The 15,668-nt window shown below is 38.1% G+C and overlaps 1 protein-coding gene across 1 annotated transcript in view; it reads right to left on the bottom strand.

Annotated features, from left to right (window-relative positions):
• Window positions 1-15,668, bottom strand: part of zfh1 (Zn finger homeodomain 1) — a 746,119-nt gene that overhangs the window by 729,506 nt on the left and 945 nt on the right. The window lies entirely within an intron of this gene.

The following is a 15,668-nucleotide window of genomic DNA, read 5'->3' as shown; positions in this document are numbered from 1 at the left end:
TTATGTCGCCCTGCCTTCAACAGGGGTGTCAAGAGTTTTCTAGACTTAGTAGTCATCACGTCTTTTATTCATGTGACTCCCCAGTTTGCCTCACGATGCTGAGTGGACGCCGAAAATAGGATACACCGGCCAGGAATAGAACCCGGGACGACGCAGACAAGAGTCCAAAGCTCTGACCACTAAAGTACGGAACTCCTCGTTTTCTTTTCGATTCCTCTAGCTAATCTTCCCCTTTCTTATTCAGTTCTGATAGGGAATAATAATCGGTATTGACACGACTCCAATTATCAATCAATTACTTATTTTTTCGAACTCTCTCATGGCTAAGCGATTAGCGCACGCGCCTTTTGCGTGGGAGATCTGTGTTCGATTCCCAAGTGAGTGAGTTCGGGATCTCATGTGCTACGGACTCCACGTTAAGCTGTAAGTCCACGTCTCATATAGCTTTACTGCTGAAAACAACGCTAAACCCAAAATCAAATAATTATTTCCTCTTCACACTCATGTTACAAACGTTTCCAACTGTACCTCCGTCCATTTTATCTATACGAGTTATATCCACAACTGAATACTTTGTGATGCTACAAGTCTGAATAAACCGCACGGAGAAAAGAAGGAGTAGATTGGAAACTCGTTGATAAAAGACAATGATGACAAGCAAATAAAAACATTGATAGCATTGCCGATGGTTTAGCGGACGTGAATTCATGAATTCAAGACTTCGTGTATGTTGCCAACACTTTCCTATACCTCTTCCTTTGCCTAATGTCTTTCTCTCTGATATTTCTCAGTATGCTCTTACGTCATACAACGGCTAGTTGAAAATCACTAGTCCATATATTTGTGAAACGTTGTGCAATTTTAAAATAGATATCTTCATAACAATCTGCACGTTTACATGTTGAAAATGTTCCTGTTTTCACGTTCCAAACTAGATGTAATATTGATTTGAGACCCATTATTAATGTAAAATAATAGACAATAATGGATGACAACACTCCAAGGCGTTCTCTTACGAGTGTGCAGTTGTGTTGGGTTTTAATAACGGGAAAAATGATTGGAGAGACACAAGACAGAGACTGTGAGAAGCAAAGGCGGAGGGAAGGGGGCAGGTTAAAGCACTGGCTTCTCATCGCAGCTGACGCATGTTAGTGGAAAGGATGGTCCTTTTACCTCCACCGACGCCGACGCTACACATCCAAACGAACGAACGAACGACGGCCCTTCTTGCCGTCTGGAAGAGGTTGACGGAAGATATAACAGGGAGCACAAGATGAAGGTGGAAGGGGGGAAAGGTGGCGTGCCCAGAGAGTCAAGCATCCCTCACGTCACTTCCTCGACGTCACACCTCCCCCGACTTCTCTTCTCGAACCTGGCGGCCTCGGAAACTCAATAATGTGGTAGCAGGTGCAAAGGAGAGGTGTCAGCTTCAGCGTCCTACCTAATAAATGAGGTAATTTCCACACTTGCAGGGCCTCGGTTTGTTCCTTAGAAAACCCCATCCACTTCAGCTTGATTGGAGGAGGGAGGGCAGAGGAAAGGTGCGCCCTCGGGACTGGCAGCAGGTTAGGATGGAGGAGGAAGAAAACAGAAAGAGAATAGAGTACGTGAGGTCGAGAGTAAAAAAAAATGAAGATAGGGGGAAAGAGGAACGTAGTGGTGAACTCGAAGGCAAAAAATTCCACAAGAATTGAGAGCAAAAGAAAAGAAGAGAAGCCCTAAGTGCAGAAACCGTACCAACACATCTTACATTCTCTTTTGACGCCACTCCACTGGAAACGGAACTCCTGAAATTTCCATCAAGCAAGGAACGGTAAAAGAAAGAAGAATAAAACGAGGGAATAGAATACACACAAGAATTCTTCCTAATAATGCAATTTTGGATTCACTTAGTTCATTTCGGCCGTTTTTGTTTCACTTAGACCTTTTGATGCCAAGGTGAAATAGACTAGACGGTAAAATAAATGGAGCAGTCTCTCTATGATTGCCAAACACAATAGGCTTTTGACTTTAAATACAGTTTGAAAGTAAGTTATATTGCGAAATATTTTATGTGAGGCTAGGATGATGTCAATACGGTTAGTGTCACTAAGTTTTGTAAATCATGGTATAAGCTCCATTTAAATTTCTGGGGGAAAGCTCTTACGGGTCAGGCTTTTGGCACTCATGCCTTTGGGGTGATGTGTGGTCAGCACATTGGCTTCCTTCGTCCTCTTCTAGATCTTTCCGCGCCAAAGATGCGCTCTCTATCCATTATACAAACGGGGAAGGTGTCTGTTTCAGTATGAGTTAAGGAGTAGTTGGATGTTAAAGTTCAAACATAAAGACGTAATATTAAGGGGAAGGAATGGCGTGGTATTGAGAGGATAATGCTTATGCATGATGCTGAGGTTAAGGGGACATTAGAGGCATGAAATTGATGACTCGTGAGGAGCGTGAAGTTGAGGCGTCAATGAGTTCAAGATAAATCTGTAGAGAACGTTTGTCCATCCGTTTCTTTCTTCATTCGGAAAAAGACGATATCTCCAGTGCAGAGATGGGATGGGCCAGTGGATCGTGGGTCAATATTTGTGAGTGGATCAGTGGGTCGTCGGTCAAGAAGATATAACCCATTACGATCCACCGATTCACTCTGCTCAGAGCATTGTAGGTAGCATCTTCCCACTGGTGAATTCGTCTATGTTTTACCTACTTTCAAGGCCTTCATTTGTTTCTATTTATTTACCTGGGATGAGTACATGTAAGTGAAAGAAAAGAATTTCAGACTCTTTTGGATATTGATATTTGTAATTGTAATAAAAGCATTAGGACTTAGTACTTGGCTTTCGAGGCACAGTCGAATATTATACTTTTTTCCCCTTTACGTTGGCCTATTTTATCTTGATTTGAGACTTTCAAATTACATCCCATTTTTCACTGAAAAGTACTTGTAATTCAACAAAGAAATAATTATATATGATAATTAAATTAAAATTCATATTAATATGCCCCATGACAAACACTTTTCCATTTTCTATCGTAAAGGTAAGATCCATTGGTATTGTAACAGAGCGGTTCTGGAGTGATTAGTTGGCGTGGGAGACCGGAGTTCGATTCCCGGCGGGAGCTCATGTGTTTCGGATTCCATGTTAATCAGTAGGACCCGTCTCATATAGCCTCGCTGTTGAACGGGACGTTAAACTCAAATTCAACTCATCAACTCCTTGATGGACTGGCCGTAAAAATTCAAACTCCGATTTGTGATAATTCCACGGTCTTGTTTTATTACAAGTGTAAACTCTTTAGACAGTAGAGAGGAGGGCGTGGATCATAGACCAGAGATGATGATGGGTTTTGATGGGTGGTGGGTCGGAGTGAGTCACGGTAGTTGGTGCGTCATGATAAATCAAGGGTCAGAGTGGATCACGGGGGCTCAGTGGGCCATGGATCAAGTTTTCATTGACCTACTCCGCCTTTGTTCCAGTGCATATGGATCGGTGCAATCTCATATTTATTGTCATCAAGTTCAGTTCATTTTATCAACATTAATTTTTTGTGAATTACCTTATGATTCACCAATACCCCTCCTCACTATGATCAGTATGCATATGCCAAATATTACCACAGAAACTACACTAAGTTATACATAATTATTACAGAGTAGGTGAGAGGTAACTTTCTATATTCAAATGCTTCTACCTTGCAAAGCTATGAAGCGATTACAGTGCAACAAATGTTTTATTGCATCATTCTTGCATTTCTATTTGTTTCATGTAGTGTTGCCTATGAAATGAGAAATAAGGTTTTCTTGTCTCGTCTTGTCTCATAAAGTCTGTCTAGTCTCGATTCTTGAATATTACTTGTCTCATTTTGACTATTTAGATCCTGATTGATTTTTCTTAAATTCATCTAGAAGTTATCAAACTCCTTCCGCGTCACAAAAGGTCCACGAACTGTGTGATATAACAACATTTAAAGGATATCTATTGCTTGAGTATATTTTATGTAATGACTTCTGTATCTTAAAACGTTGATAAAAATGGTCTTTATTGTGTTCGTACAATCACGTGATCAATTTATAGTTTTTATACTATGAATCATGTAACACTAGAACAGTGTTTGAAATCTAAGAATTCAGATCCTTGAGACTCGTGAAATTTCTTGTCTCGTCTCGAAAATGAGACGAGAATCTTCATATTTCTTGTTTCGTTTCGAATTTAAAAATTTACTTCTCATCTTGTGGGCAACACTAGTTTCATGTTTCATGTTATAGAACAAATATAAATAGATATTCTTTTGTTCTTTGTTTCAGATAAAAAAGACAGCTACTCGACTGACCATTGATAACTGAGCTAAAATTACTGTGAGATATCAGGTATGGTTATCTGCTTTTAGGACCAACTGTGATAGAAAGTCAGCATACTATTTAACAAACGTGTTTTTTATGGATACAGAAATAATCAGAACCGTCACGGAAAGTGGAATGCCTACTAGCAATGTAGCAGATGTCCAGAGGAATGGTAGGTCTTCCGCGTTACAATGTCAGGAAATAGTGAAGACACTGAAAGAGATATTCGACCGAAGTCTTTCCAAATCAACAAGACAGACACAAAAGAAACGGGTTATCTACTCGCCATGTTCTGGGTGTTTGTTCTCTGAAGACGAGATCGACCATGGAAATCTCGTCATCTACAGAATTGTTTCCGGAGATAAATTTTGTGAAACGGAGATAAAAGTATATACCGAAGTGTTCACCCACTTTTTTTTTTTCCAACGGTTATTCTTTCATGTAGGAACATTTGTTAACAGATAGAACAGTCACCATTATGCAGATAATACCCTAGAAAGGATACGACCAATCTTAAACTGTCAGTTTTGTGTAGTGTTAATACAACTTCCTGTATGTTTGAACCTATCTGCTGTCAAAAATACCATGAACGATGAACGCTATACGAAAATGTTTAAACGTGTCTGTAGTCAAAAATTTTTGCATAGGAAGAGATAGGCGAGCTGATGTAGTGTTTCCATCTCATTTTGCCTGTCTTATTAGAAACTATCTCAAGGGCCACGATGAATAGGCGTCGAGGACCCATATAATAGACGAGTCTCTAGACCTCATTCCTGTGATTTCTTCCTATCAGAGCAAGGAAAGGATCAAGTGTATCAAAATGAACCTTGAAGTCTTGAGCTTGAAATGAAGACCACAAATTCACATCCGATGTATCTACTGATTTCCTAACGGAGGTCGTACAAAATGTTATTTTTCGTTTTAAAAAAATGTGTTGAAATAAAATCCATCAGTTTAACGCCCCACGTTTATGGCCTTTACGCTAAGGGAGACGCATGATCATGGTAAGTGAATGATTATGGGAGAATTTGTGGAATGAGAATGTGGAAGGAAACGGGAGTACCCCCCCCCCAGAGAAACCAAAAGACACAATGTTGTAAACCACAAACTTACTTTGGCCGGGGGTCGAATCAGGGACAAAATGTATTTAAAATGCCGGGAACACATCAAGATGTAACTCAAAAAAGTAAGGGTAGGTCTATATGATAAATAAAACATGAGATTCTAGTTTCCATATTTTACCGGACGCAAAATTCTAAAATTAAGGAGCTGTTTTCCGACATCCTTGTAATTTACACTGGTATTTGTAAAGTTCATCAAAATAAATTAGAACGGATATATATTTTTTTAAAAAAAAAATTACTTTTAAGTAGTTCGGGTTGCCAATTAAAACTTCGAAAACAAGAATCTTATGATCATGAGCTATCTTATAGATCACCATCAATTTCGGCCAGCGTGTCGAGGGTCAAAATTAGGAGTCGGATTCGCTGATGGAACTGATCCATCCAGTTGATCTCAACATATACCCTCCCATATATTCCCATAGGAGAACATTGTAGAAGATTGTCTCTCGGTAGTATGCAACCCACATATACCAAAATCAGGTTGGTTGCATACTATTAAGTTACTTTCAATATTCTCACCAAATTCCTTCACGTGGTGTACAGTTCACACTGGTACTTGTTTTAAACTTTTTCTGCTACAAGAATGTCTAAATATTTTACAAATAGAAAATGCTTGTGTTATTCTTTCTGACAGTATCATTCGATTTGCAGTCATAGCACTCTTTTAGAGGTACCTCTGAGGAATTGTATTATCAATTAAACCTACCATAATATTAAACGTTAGAAGCTTAAATGCGGTAGTAAAATACACAAGACAAGAGACAAATTACGATAAAATCGCGCACAGATTTGCTGTCCGAACTAACGAGACAAGGCGGAGTTCGCGAGATTAATTGAACCACTTACCAAAAGAAAGGGAAAGAAAGCAGCTGTCTACTAGACGCTGTAAGTTATACTGTTAGGATTATGGCAAGTGAAGTTTGTCAACGAACAAAGCACAGCACCAGTTACTGTCTGTTTCGCTTGGAATCCTGCAAACCCATCATAACTATGCTTTCTGTAAGATTTAATATTCTAATTTTTGCGCCACGTGGGTCAATGGTAGAACATTTCCCTCTGGTGTGAGGGGTCTGTGCTGGTTCGATCCTAGACCATGTGAGCTTATGGTGAACAATATCATATCATTGGATTTCTTTGGAGTTCTCCCATTTCCTCCAACATTCTCATTCCCCAAATAATTTCACTGTTATTCACTTTTATTAATTACTCATTTTCTTTAACGTGTGAGTCATGTCCGTGGGACATAAGACTAAAAGTTTACATTTCACTTATTATACAGTATTATCAGTCAAATATTGACAATGTCCCCGTTGACTGCGGTGGAAACAAAAACTTTACAGCTGTGTCACATGATGTCACTACTCTTCGTAGTAAATGTAAATGTTATAGAGTTTTGCCACATGGTGTCTCTACTGTTGATGTGACCACTAATTGCAAACAAAACATTATTTATTTCACAATCAGGAGTTCCCAGAGGCGGATTTCACGACGCAAATTGCGCCCATGAGAAAATTTGATGAGGCATTTCATTGAAAATGGTACAAGAAAACCGGGGAATGGTAAATTTGGAGGAAGAAAGGTATTTTTGTGGGACAGAATGGTAAATTTGTGGCCACCATTGTAAAATTGTGGAGAAGGAATGGTAAATTCGTGGCCAGCATGGTAAATTTGTGAGGGAGGAATGGTAAATTTATGGCCAACATGGTAAATTTGTGGGTAAGGAATGGTAAATTTGTAAGCAGCATGGTAAATTTGTGGGAAGGAATAGTAAATTTGAGACCAGCATGGTAAATTTGTGGGGAAGGAATAGTAAATTTATTGTCAGCATGGTAAATTTGTGGGGAAAGAATAGTAAATTAGTGACCATCATGGTAAATTTGTGGCAAGCATGGTAAATTTGTGAGGGAGGAATGGTAAATTTATGGCCAACATAGTAAATTTGTAGGTAAGGAATGGTAAATTTGTGGGAAGGAATAGTAAATTTGAGGCCAGCATGGTAAATTTGTGGAGAAGGAATAGTAAATTTGAGGCCAGCATGGTAAATTTGTGGAGAAGGAATAGTAAATTAGTGACCATCATGGTAAATTTGTGGCCAGCATGGTAAATTTGTAGGAAGAAATTGTAAATTTGAGGCCAGCATTGTAAATTTGTGGGGAAGGAATAGCAAATGTGGGTAAAAGTACGGTAAATTTGGAAGTAGTTACGCCCAAATCCTTGGTGGAGAGGATAGGAAGAGGAACCCATGCTCACAATCATTTACATTTTTTATCAATAATGTCCACATGCATTGTAATTGTTACCATTGTTGAAATTTTCGTATTTAATAAGGTGGCTCATGAGTCAGGACAAGATAAAATTTTCATAACGACACAGGATTGGAGACAGATCTTCCAATAGAAAAGTTTACATTTTCCGAGATTGGCATTACCTTCACGAAATCTTTTCTAGACGAGACGACCCTTAACTTTAGTCTTGTATACAGCTCTAATATTTAAATAAAGTCAGCTAACGGCAGGAAAGTGGCTCACGTGATTCAATGCATAGGTTATGGTATACGGATAGCCATTTTTCTTATAAACTTTTTTTTTAATTATAGGCAACTAACATTTGTATGAGATTATTGTGCAGGTTGCATAGAAGCTAGGAAATGTTATAGATTTTAAATTAGATATCAGTAGCCATCGTTACCCGTGAAGATCTTAACTGGTTGACTCGCTCTGATTGTGTATTGCAAAAAAAAAAAAAAGAAAAAGAAAAAGAAAAGAAAAAAGAAAAGAAAAGAAAGAAAGAAAGAAAGAAAGAAAGAAAGATAAAGAAAGAAAGAAAAGAAAAGAAACAGAATTCTAAAATTTACTTTCGTTCAAGAGAAGAGTTATCATGTAGGCCGAAGGTCAGAAGTACTAACAGTACAGTCTTAAGTCCGTCCTACTGTACGATCCTAAAAAACTAATTTAGTCGAACGATAAAGATTAAAAGTTAAATAGTTGAGACAGTATTGTTGTACAGCTTTCATTTCGTGTGTTGTTTCATTTCGCCCTCTAAAAAACAGTTTATTTATAATATACTCTCTTCCTTACTTGGCTACTATGCTGGAAACATAATAAGCACAATAAGAAATAGGCCTAGAATCATGATATACCTAGACTTACTACTTAAATATGACAATATATTCACAAAATAATGTAATTAACCTATATGTTCGGATTTTTTTTTTTTTTTTTTTTTTAAAAAGATTGAAACTTACTCTCAAAATGCGAACTTGTCCGCATAAATGCTGATGTATTTTAAATACATCAATAATGCGAGAAAATGTCAATTTCTAAAATTGTTTAAATACTGTTGATATCTGTAAAGATAAATGACTGTATACAATATCAAAAAGTAAAAGTACTTTTTAAAATCTTTCTTTTTTTGTATCTCCATAAATATATATAATTTTAAAGAACTTCTATTTTGAGTATTGAACTAGGACTTCAAATCATGAAAAATAAGGTCAATGTCAAAGACCGAAGACTATCCGATTACGTAGCCATGGAAAGGGTGAAGTGGGAATGGGAAAGTGTGTGAATGCTCTCCCGACTTCCCAAGAGAATCAATTCCACTGGCGCCATCTCTGGAGCGAAAGGTCAATCAGTTATGCTGGCACAATCAGGATTACCTCAACAGGTTCGTGAATTTTGCAAGAACTTCAATTAAAACCGGAATCAGGAATACAGCTCGTTCCCAGCTCTTTCTCTCTTTTTTTTTTCTATTTCGCCATCTCTTTGTAGAGAGAGAAGCAGCCGTTGAAGCAGGCAGGCAAATACCCTCAGCGTGAGAATTACCCTATTACGTGTGATAAATTGTTAGGGTTGCATCTCCTTTAACCAAAACGTTTACTCTTTCTCTTCGCCGTGAAAAACCAGCAAGGATTTTCTTTTCTTTTCTTTTTTCCGTGTTCCAACACCCACTGCCCACTAACGTGTAAGCTTTTTCCTGCTTAATATGCCTTTATACATTTATTTATAATAATCTTAAAGGAATATCATTTACTCCGAATAGAGAAGCTTCTGTTGATATAATTGAATAAATATTTTATTACTAAAAAGAGCTATAGTCTCAATTTGGAAAGAACGAACGCGGCTAAGTGGAATGAAGAAAGAGAGAGAATAGGAAAAGAAAGCAACGAATAGGGTGGCAGGAATCCAGACAGTATTGCCACTTCTTTCTCATCCGTTCCCGTCTCTTTGCTGATTTTTTTTTTTCGTATCTATCACGATTTATACAAATTTTCTGGTTATGATTCACAATGTTCATTTGGCACCTGCATAATGGATACTTGAACTCTAGAAAGCACATATGTTCGGCATGAGTTTAAACAAAAACAGTACTACACAGCGGAGGATCTAGCCCGGAGCCGGAGGGCCTATGCTCCCCCAGTTTTTTTTTTTTTTTTTTAGTGACAAAAATAATTTAAGCTATTATTTTAATATTTTTGGAAGTTTATAGTAAACACATGATATACCTACCATAGTCTGTACTCTGGGCGCCCCCCTAGTTTTCACCTTCTAGATCCACCTCTGGTACTATAAGCTTTATATACTCTCTCATACGAGGGTGATTTAGGAAATAATACCTCCAAGCCCACTACTTGGTGCAAATATTCTGAACTGTTTGTTGTTAATGCACTGATGTTTAAGCTATAGAATGTCATTTGTTTCACTTTCCTATCTCTTCTCTTTCCAGAGTAATGGAGCAATTCATGGCATGCAGTGGTGACGTTCGCTTGAAACTGCGGACTGTCGTTGAATTTCTGACTGTGGGCATTCAGATGTCTAACCCGACACTCTAAAGCGACTGCGGACCAGATTGAGGATCTAAACTTACGGATCACTTTAAGAGACAACGCTACAGTTGTGACGCGAAGGTAGAAGTAGCAGTTCACAAATAGTGTCGACATTAGCCACCACAATTCTTCGCCAACGGCATGAAAAACCTTGTTTCACATTGGCACAAGTGTGTTGCCCGTAATGGAGGCTATGTTGAAAATTGATGCTACCATTTGTAGCTGACATTCCACTGATACGGTAACTGTATCGCTGCTAATATATATACTGAGAGGTGTCCGTTACAGAGAGGTTACGGAAATTTAATTTCTCACAACGGTAATTGCGTGCTGTAGTAAACAGTAAATACATTATGTTTGAGAAAAATACGTAAAATTCAATATGAAAATACTCTAGTACGTAATTGAATTACTTAGAGGGATGAAGGAGAAATTCATTTCTGTTAAATAATATTATTGCTGGAGTTGTGTTAATATATTCGTATACTGCAAAAGATAATGCGTGTATGGTAATTTTCTTAAGTACATGTCATCACCCTGTAAAAAATCCATTAATTCACCTGTTATCTATGAAATTGTCGGGAAAGATGCAAGGTCCAGAGGGAAAAAGGATTAAATTTGTTAAAGAAGGAAAATCTTTCGCATAGAATTCTTGACCTTACGACTGACCCTGTATCAGTGTTATTACTTGTTGAAGGTTTTCTAGGATTTCCACCAAAAAGAGTTCATTGCAGGCAGAAAAAAAAAATAATTATTTCAAGTTCAGCTTGAAGCTGTTCTGTTTGATGGTTCACCAGGTCTAGACTCATCATGATAGATACACTTGTGGGAAAAAGACTTCTCTGTCTACTGTAATATATCGCAAAACCGAGAATAATTTCTGTCCATTATGAAGAGGTTATTGAAACGTTTTGCGTGGAAAAAGGACTATCCGCGTCCGTATCTGAGAGTGCCCGTAAAAGGGAGGGTTTTGTTCCGTAAGAGAACATATATTTTTGCCGGGACAAAAAAATCTGTCCGTATTATAGAGGTGTCCGTTAAGGGAGGTTTCACTATATATATATATATATAGGTATCCAACAGAAATATAGGTATCACCATGGTCGCATTACTTTCTGAATCACCCTCGTATCTACAGTATGTAAGCTTCGTTCAGTATCACTGATTTTTTTTTTTTTTTTTAATGAACCTGGTTAAAAATTATATATATTAAAGTCAATATATGGGCTGATTCCACCTGTTAGCATACCTATTATCTGTCCGTGATTCCGATCTCAGTCCCGGTAAATGTAATACAAATTTTAACGGTAAAAAATTTTAAATCTAAAACACCAAACAAGAAATGGAATATTTTCTAGGATTTCATGAGCTACTCTTCACTGGACGTCGAAGCAGAAGAAATACATCTTCTGAGGGCACAATCAGATAAAGACATAAAAAGAGGTCAGGGCCAGATTTTTAAAACATCCAGAAAGCAGGATGCTTTTCTATGTATTTACTGAAAAGAAAATCAAGGCTGGAATATGTAGTATCTTGAAAAGTGGAGTGAGTACTCGAAAGGTTTCTGAAGGGCACGAAATACCCCCATCCTCCTGTTTTAAATTCAATGGATTAGATTTCAGCAACAATGAGATGAGGGTACATGAGACATGGAAGCAGGGGCGTCATTTATGGGGGAAGGAGGGGGCAATTGCCCCACTCTCAAGAGTTTGAGGAGTACATATACTTTAATTGGTTGTTTACTTACATACTAGTACAAAACGTGGAAGTCTTACGTCGGTGGTGCTCTTGCACCTCTGAAGTGAAGTATGAAATGACGCCTCCTGCGTGGACGTACAGCTTATCGTGGGATCTGAACCACATGAACTCCTGCCGGGAATCGAATCTAGGTCTCCCGCGCCCAAGGCGAGTACGCTAAAGATATAGGTCTTTTAAATTGAATATTGAATGAGAGCATGTTTAGAAAAAAAAAAGCATGTAGCTAAGTTTAATGGAGGATTGAAAATAATATTGTATACATTCAACTGCAATTAAATCATCTTACGTTGCTTTTTTCTTTTTCTTTTTTTCTTTTTTCTTTTTGCTAAGTGACTTCGTATTGTACTTGACACGAGGCGTGCAAAATACCAACTAGTTTTTATCGTTACCATTTTTTTTTATCTCTCTTTCACATGTCGGTACAACAAGAATAAGGTACATACACACTTACACACACACTCACATACACTAGGAACCATGATGCACAGCTGAGCGAATCGTTATTTCCATACGCATGGGAATTCCTGCTCTCTATAAAGGGGAACACAAAAGTAGGCACCCGCTAATGCTTGTTGCTGAGCGCCAGATGAGTTTGCCCTAGTCTTTCACCTAGCATCGCTCCCTGGGGCGCCCAGGTGGGGCAATTTCCAGCTCAATCCTGGAGGCTTTCTACCCCCTCCCCCATATCTCCCCAGGAGGATGAAAGCAATTGAGAGACAGGATGCTTTACAGGAAAACGACTGACAGGGGCTACACCTATAAAAAAATACTTCTAAAGCTAGGTAGACACAACATAGAGACCTCACTTTCTCTCCTGGAGAAAGCACATTAGAACAAAAAGTACGAATGACCTCAGCAAACTTTCTTACATCTATTTCGTAACTTATATCATAAATCATGTTATAGTAAAAAGTTATTACTGAAATATATATCTATATGAATAAAAATGCAAGTGATTCTGTTTATAACTTAATAACTCTTGAACCACCCGACAGATCTCGATCAAATTTTCAACATAGATGACGTTAGGGCTTAGGATGGTTTTCATCATTTCACTTTGACGGCGGGAGGGGGAATATTTAAAAATGACCGATATTAGTGTCGAATCTATTGTTTTCTGGGTCGCTGAGATGAACAGTGACACTTCCGATGTCGTTTAAATCCAAATTACCCGCTAATTTTTCTTATTTTAATCTAGCAAAGCGGGTAAAATGCTAATTGATGCTAGTTCTTTGATGCTAGTACATTCTAAAATTTTGTGAGCCAGTGATGATTTCAGGTGAGCAGCCCAGGGGGGGGATTTCCCCAGAACCGTAACTTCATTCATTCATACCACCATTTTTGCAGTACTACTTTTCACCCTCGTGGGGGCACGGTGCCTCGAAGATAGAGAGCCCACTTCTGGTGCAAGAGGTCCTTGGTTCGACTCCAGGTCATGTTAGTCTGTGGTGGATAATATCATATCCGTTGTCTTTTTTCCAGTTTTTTTCCTACATTCTCATTTCATAACAATTCAATTTCATTAATCATCCATCTATAGGAGAGCATAAGCGTGGTATATAGAACTCAAAGAGCTATTTCTTTTACCCCTTTATATTGAAACTCCCTTCCCTTCCATTACGGAGTAAATCTCCTGAAATCACAATTGTTACATTGCAGGATTACTACTTACGGACTATCAACAATTGTTAGTTGTAATGTAAGTAAAAGGCTAATAGTCACAGCAAGAAACAAACCTTATCTCTAGGAAGTACTTTCGAAGAACATAGTCTTCATCGTCAGCCTAGGCACACTTCAAAAAGGATTTAAACCATAAAAAGAATTTTAAAAATGTCAAGACTAATTATAGTGACAAGAAGGTTTCTACTTCGTACATTTTTAAAATTCTTTTTATGGTTTAAATCCCTTTTGAAATGTGCTTAGGCTGACGATGAAGACGATGTTCTTCGAAAGTACTTCCTAGAGATAAGGTTTGTTTCTTGCGGTTACTGTTAGCCTTTTACTTACATTATTTCTAATCATTATCACCGCTCGCAATATAATGATAATTGTTAGTTGTTTTTGATAAAATCACGCAGTTTTCGATTTTCAACCTTCGGTGAACTGCCATTAATTTGGGACTAGGAGGAAACTTCGAAGCATAATACTGTAAGTATGAAATTTTATCTCGACACGTTCATCACTGCGACCTCCACGCCTCTGTGCATAACTGGCGGACGAACATCCAAATATCAATCACTTCCTTCCTTCGTCAAGTAGGAACCATAAAATATCTAAAACTTGAATTTGATTTTTTTTTTCAAAATTACAATACTGTCTTCTTTTTTTTTTAACGCTACTCAAAAAATAATATTACAAAATAGTAATATTTCAAATTAGTATTACTAGAATAGTAGAGGACACCTTAGTCTAGTGTTGGAGTCATGTCTGCGTGGTCTCGGTTTCGATTCCCGGCGCCCGATTTCGAAGTCCACCCAGTGTTTTGAGGCAAATTGTGGAGTCACGCAAAAACAAGACGTGACGGCCACGTCGCAACGCGCTGATCACGTGCTCGTTGCTAGTCTGGAAGTAGTTCAACCGGTCACTAGCAGATGGCGCTGGAGCAAGCTTAGGCTCATAAATGGTCTGTTACTCCAAATGGTTTGTTTTTGTTTTATTAGTAAAATAGTATTACAAATTTTTAAATACTATCATATCTGCACAGGCCGGTAGCCAGCCCCAAAATGTAGGGAGGGCCCGGCTGAAGTTAGGGGGGCCCGATCCAACCATATTATAGTTCATTATAAACCTACCGTGAAAAATTTTAGGGAGCCAGCAAAAATTTAGGAGGGGCGGCCCCCTAGAACCCCCTGGATACGGGCCTGTATGTGCATTAATTTGTATTAGTGACGTAAATAACAACATCTTTTAGTATAATTCTACTTTAACTGAATATATGTCGTTCATTCGGTAGTCAGAACTTGTGAGACGATTTTGGAATAGCAAACGGTGGGAATTGAGAAGATATTTATTGTATTGATGCGATAATTTCATATTAGTATGTAACCCGACAGTACATACAATCTGTGCGGTTAGGACATCAAAGTGCTTACATGATAACAGCGGAACTTCAAATGAATAGATAAAAACAACATGATCCTCTGATCTCGTGTGATTCTCTAATAAGCCAACACTTAATCTTCTTATTTAACTGCAAGATCGCTGAAGTCATGATGACTAAGCTCTAAATATGAACTGAACGAGTTATAAGAAAATTAAGTACATTTATTGTTGGTAACAGTGGTTGATAGTGGCTAAAAAGAATAGTGATATTGTTTCGTAAGTGGCATCAAGTGCGGGCGAATTGTGATGGGAATTTGGAAATTTAGGTTATACATAGTACTGTATCTTACAAAAAAGTCTTCCCCTTTGACAAGGTCAGTGACTTGCTTTCCCTTTTACCAATGGTCAGTGGCGTATTTAGGGGGGCTTCCAGGCTGAAGCCCCCCCGAAATCTTACTATAGTAAAGTATATTAAATATCTTGCAGAATTTCCATATTTTCAGGCAAAGCTCCCCCCCCGAAAGTTAGCAAAGCCCCTCCCGAAACAAAATCGTAAATACGACACTGCCAATGGTAAAGAAAGGGAGAGTAG

The sequence above is a fragment of the Thermobia domestica genome, chromosome 2 (assembly GCF_964235325.1).
Source record: "Thermobia domestica chromosome 2, izTheDome1.hap1.1, whole genome shotgun sequence".
NCBI classification, from domain to species: Eukaryota; Metazoa; Arthropoda; class Insecta; order Zygentoma; family Lepismatidae; genus Thermobia; species Thermobia domestica.
Note: the sequence above shows the minus strand (reverse complement) of the source record. Positions and strands in the feature narration are given on the sequence as shown.